The 5,487-nt window shown below is 47.0% G+C and overlaps 1 long non-coding RNA gene across 1 annotated transcript; it reads right to left on the reverse strand.

Annotated features, from left to right (window-relative positions):
* Positions 1-219: 219 nt before the first annotated feature.
* Positions 220-1,562, reverse strand: LOC149325787 (uncharacterized). Its single transcript, XR_016286275.1, has 2 exons — positions 1,380-1,562; positions 220-469 (listed from the first exon to the last, which is right to left on the reverse strand). It is a non-coding gene; the product is annotated as an uncharacterized LOC149325787 (long non-coding RNA).
* Positions 1,563-5,487: the final 3,925 nt, after the last annotated feature.

Below are 5,487 nucleotides of genomic sequence, written 5' to 3' on the forward strand. Positions count from 1 at the left end.
ATGCAATTAACCCACTCGCCAATGACCGGCACTGTGGATAGATGTACATACATAACATTCTACCTAGCAAATATTCATAAATGAGGGTGCGAATGAATTCCAGAAAAAAGACCCGTTTATTGCTTTGAGTTACAAGAATCACGCTTCTAGCGCACACAGGATGGTTTGCGCTACCACCAGCCACCCTGGGGAGTAAAGAAAAGGGGCCCAAGAGCATGGTGGCAGAGGCTGTGGGAAAACAATTTATTTTCAAGTTTGGTGAGTGCCGATCAGGTTGGACAAAGCATCTCGGCAAGCTGCTGCGGCACGGCTAAGGCATCCAAAAAGCGCTCAACGGAGCTGTCCTCCAGTGAACTGATCAGTCATATCCGAAGTAATCGTTGCACTCCACTTGCAAGGGGGCTGCTGGACTGCATTCAAACAAATTCCTCGTCCAGTTCTTGCACGATGGCCTCACGAAGTGCCAAGCCTGCAAAGAGATGCATGATGTCATGGTAAGTTGAATTATGGCCATCACAGAACAAAAACAAACATAACAAAGATAACACCGAATTTTGTGAAACACAGTAATCGTGAAGACACTAGCAACATATTTTACAGGATAATTTTTAATTTATTCTTAAGAACCAGCCCCACATTAGTTGCACAAAGTGGAATTTAATTTACTAAACTTCCCTTACACCAAATGGTTTAATTTAGTTTAATGCGTCGTGTCGCACTCCCAGTAAATATATTCAATGCGAGATAAGGAAATTAATGTGATATTGAAAACAGATTAATGTATTATTTTGTTTTAATATCATAACTTGTGTCTCTAAATTGCGAGGTAATTTTTTATTCCAGTATATATGCACAGGTTGTAGCGTCTCTTCCACATGGACGTCAAAACAACATTTTTGATTAGTTTTATTTAATAGGGTCAAAAATGCGGCTTGCGACTTTTGACGAAATACGCTGAACGCAAGGAACTCAGGGCACCTTTGTTTTACCTTAGTTGCTTCGCATGCATGCTATAGTTGGATTCGAAACTGCAACTTGAAAACCACACAAAAATACTAGTCTGATAGTCCAGAGTAATGCCCTTTTTCATTGCGAGAGAACTTGGGCAAAAGCTTTAACCAGTAATTGCGGATTTTCTATTGAGTCTGCAAGAGTAGAAGGCAAAAAGAAACACTACGGAAGTATTACACATATCCTTACCAACTAGTCTGCAGTGGAAAATTAATTAAGCGGTTCTGATTTCCGTCGTGCATAAGCGGTAAAGGACATATTCCCGAATGCATCCTATCTCAATTCATATGAGTTCAAACCCGCTGTTAGCCAAAGTAGTGAATCTTTAGTGAGTTCATCTCACCAAAGACGAAAAATTAAATTCTCACCATTCGGCCACAATTCCACTGCGCACGACGTCAAGCAAGCCATTTCGCAATGAGAGTGGGTACACAGAAGTCGTCCTCGTGCTTTTTGGCTCGCTCTCTTCTCCTGCCGAAAAAATAAAGGCGCATGTAGTCAAAGCAACATTTACTACAAAAACCACTTTAACTTCCAGACGTATATCAAGATAAAAGAGTTTTAGTACTTACAAAAGATCTTGCAGGCGGTACGAACAGCGTCGGAGCTCTCCTAATATAGGGAACCCAAGCTCAAGTTTGGGAGCGCGACGCCAGCGCCGCAGCGGCGAGCAGCGGAAACTCGGGGCGGCGCCGTAGCAGACGCCCTGCTAGCTCTGTGTGCACGTGCGATGGGAGAGTCGCGCGAGGCGCAATCTTCGCGCTGACAGACGCGGTCTCGGCGAAGCAAAAAGGAGGTAGTACGAAGGCCGTAATGTAAAAACCAAAGCGTATGTACACGGTGATCCACTCTTACCGCGAACACGCGAGTATGCGGCCGCGCTCTCCGGAGAGCCAGTGAGTCTGTCCCTACCATGCACGAAAAAAGTGACAGACGACGCGCAGGCAAGTCGCTCGCTGCTCGATTTTCCAGCCTTGCGACTGGGAGTCGCAAGCCGCTGAACTAATCGGCGAGACAGTGGAGCTTTTGGCAATGACGCCGTCCGCGGACAGTAGAGATTTCGGCAACGACGTCGCCCGCGGCCACGCCGGGCGACGAGCTGCGCTGCTCCCTCGCTGCCGTAGTCGTCGCTAAGCCTAATCATTTCGCACCGATGCTGTAGCTGAGGGCACTTCGGAACTGGCCAGCGCTGTAATAAAGGTGCTACTCGCGTCACCGTTTTACTATGTTCACCGTCACATAATAAAACAAAGACGTGACCGATTTCCGTGATGCCTTTAACTGCGGAGCCCGGTGACAACAGGCGAGCAGCACTGGGCATCAGCAAAGCGGTTTTGGAAAAGAAATATGCTTGTATCGCAGTTATCGCTTCTACCAGCAGCTCGGTAATGGCCAACGATCCTCAAAAATGATTCATTTTTGACGTTGCTCTACTCCAGGGTTTGGTATGAACGCGAAAAAACAATATTAGCGTATTTTTCTGACGGCGGCGGCAGGCAAACAGGTCGGCAGGCCGGCCCTAAAAAGCGCGCCGCTGTCGCTGTCATCATGACGCTTATACGACTGCGGTGCACATCAATACCGTCACGACATCCTCCTGGTCACCGTAGTGCATTGAGAATCGCACCGAGCGCGAGTGCAGGAGACGCGGTCAAAGCAGACGAAATTCTCGAAAGCGCGCAAGCAATGTTATTCCGGAGAGTTTTCGTTTCAAGCAAGAAGGCGACCCGCAGGTCACACTTGCAAGTGGGAACAATGGTGGTCAAATGTTTAGGGGGTTCCCCCAAGGTGGAGTAGAATGTTGACGAACTGTTGCCTGGTCGCATGTCCTTTCGACTCGCACGTAAGTGGATCGCCCTGCGCATCGCATGCAACAACTGACAACTACGATCAACAAGTGTCTCGCTTTATTTCTCACAGCTGATAGTACTTCGCATATTTCGAGCATATAATTTTACCGTGGACTTACCTCTAGTTACATGTCATACAGTACGACGTTAATATTCACTCGAGAAACGCATTTTACAGTCAAATGGGCCTCCTCATCGTCGACCGTCTGCTCCACACAGTAGACGCGACTAATCAGTTTCCCCCCTTTAATTAAGTTTGCATTGCAGTACTGCGCGTCAGTCTGAACGATCTTATTGTGGCTCATGCAGGCGACACATCGCGACAGCGCGGGCGCGCGCACGTGCAAGGAAGCGCGCGTGCAAAGAAGCGTGGTGAAAGCAGCGCGAGCAGCGAGCAGCGCCCCAGTTTTTACTTTTCTCCCATAGATGGCGCTGCACATCAGGCGCAGCAGCGCCACCCGGCGATGCTTTGGGAGCCTATATGAGTGTGGCTTTTCGCGTGCGCAGACTATGAACGGTGCTAGCTCGAGTGTGCATGCATTTTCGTCGCGTTGGTTTGCACGTGGTTGAGCTCCGCCGTGCAGTCAAGAATGTCTTATTGTGATGAGTCGCGCGGTTCCAAGACGAGCAGTGGAGACGATGGTGTGGGGGGGTGGGGGGTTGGCTGGAGGGGAGAGAGGAATTTTCCTTTACACAGGTTTTGCGGTTCCGAGAAAAGTCCTCGAGCTGAAAGGTGGAGACAGGGAGGTGGAGGAACAGCGAAGCGCGTAGCTGCGCGCGAGGGAAAACAGGTTTGAGAAAGTGACAACCAGAAAGAAAAAATAGCGCTTCGCGGGGTGGGGTGTTAGCCCGCTACCTGGAAAAGGGCACGGCCGGGAGAACAGGTGGGGAGATATTGGACTTGAAGACTTGAAAGAGAAAGGGAAAGAGGCCAAAACACGTGAAAAGGGTTTGGAATTTTTGGAGAATGAGTCACATGGCCACAGGCAGTACAGAAAGGAATATCTACAAGAGAGAAGTGGATGGGAAACACGGAAGCGTCAAAGTATTGCTACAAAGCTGCAGCAAAAGCCTGAAAATTTTGAAGTGAAAAACTTGGAGCTTCAAGATGCATTTCGCCAAAACGACTTGAGACACTCGCGTATTTTGTGGGGCCGTATGATGTGGCTTCTGTTAGTTCAAGATAGCTTGAAATGTTACCACATAATAACAAAAATATAAAGCAAAAAAATATCCAAGCAGAATGCGCGCTCTTTCATAGTTTCATGTACCGTACATGCGCCAAACAAGCTAGGTTAACATGCGTCTAACGCCAGTTGTCAGTCCATTTATTCAGTGGTCGTCGAAGAATCCTCAAATTGTTTGCTGGTGTGGAAGTTTCGCGCAAAAAAGCAAAAACAAACAAAGGCATGTTGAATTGTGGTTCGCAACTACTTTCGACGGTTTTCATCAATAAAGGTCATGTTCGAAAGAAAAAAAAAACTTGCGAGTAAATATGCAAGGACGTGAGCAAGAGCTATATTGCCCCCAATGCAAATTACGCAACAGAAGAATAAATGGTCAAAAACAACAATTTCCAACACAACGATTTGCAGAAAAGGAAGGAAATAGCAAATCAGAAAACACGGGAAAGGCGCAATCACAGGGCACGACGTAGGGAAGCGTAGGAATCACTTAGCACGTGTCCGCGTGCGTTTATGAAGCACCCGCCTAATATTTCACGAGCGCAACGCATAATTCAAAATTACGAGGCGACTGCTTCGTTTCTGGACGTTGCCAAAACTGAGCACAATTTCGGTTTAGCGAATGCACTTGCGCTAATCTATTACGTTTGTATCGCGATCTCCCTGAAGCAGACACCAGCTGCGCACTGCGGCAGTGAATTCCTAGAGCGAATAAAAAAAGTGATTTTTTATTCCAAAAATTTAATAAAATGAAACTTATTTGATTTTTGTTGAAGGCACCTGTTCACAATTTTTGTTGAAGGCGTCTCGGGTGTAATCAGAACGTTAATTCTGATCAACAGGACTTCGATCGCAATTCTAAACGTATTATTGCTGCTCACTGCGCAACCAGAGTGCAGTTTTTCCAACGGAATCATGGGTAGCTTTGCTCACAAACTGCAAAAGTGTTCGCTTAAAATGGTTTGGTTTGGTTTATGGGGTTTAACGTCCCAAAGCGACTAAGGCTATGAGAGACGCCGTAGTGGAGGGCTCCGGAAATTTCGACCACCTGGGGTTCTTTAACGTGCACTGACATCGCACAGTACACGGGCCTCTAGAATTTCTCCTCCAAAGAAATTCTAGCCGCCGCGGCCGGGATCGAACCCGCGTCTTTTGGGTCAGCAGCCGAGCACCATAGCCGCTGAGCAATAATAAATAAAACCAAATCTTTGAACTCGCATGTTTTAGCGCGTTCGAAAATTATGAACTGCCGATATGGTACTCGACAATAAAATTAATTTTGAACCCATTTTAATGGATGACACAATGTTTACCAACGTTTGCCAGTATACTTTGAACACTGGATAAGCGGTGGTAATCCTAGGCCAATATAGCCAGCTCCCGGAAATGGCATAGCCAATTCTGGCAAAGAGTGGAACAACACTGGCTAACATGGCCCATGA

This window comes from Amblyomma mixtum, chromosome 10 (assembly GCF_055824585.1).
Source record: "Amblyomma mixtum isolate Tamu chromosome 10, ASM5582458v1, whole genome shotgun sequence".
NCBI classification, from domain to species: domain Eukaryota; kingdom Metazoa; phylum Arthropoda; class Arachnida; order Ixodida; family Ixodidae; genus Amblyomma; species Amblyomma mixtum.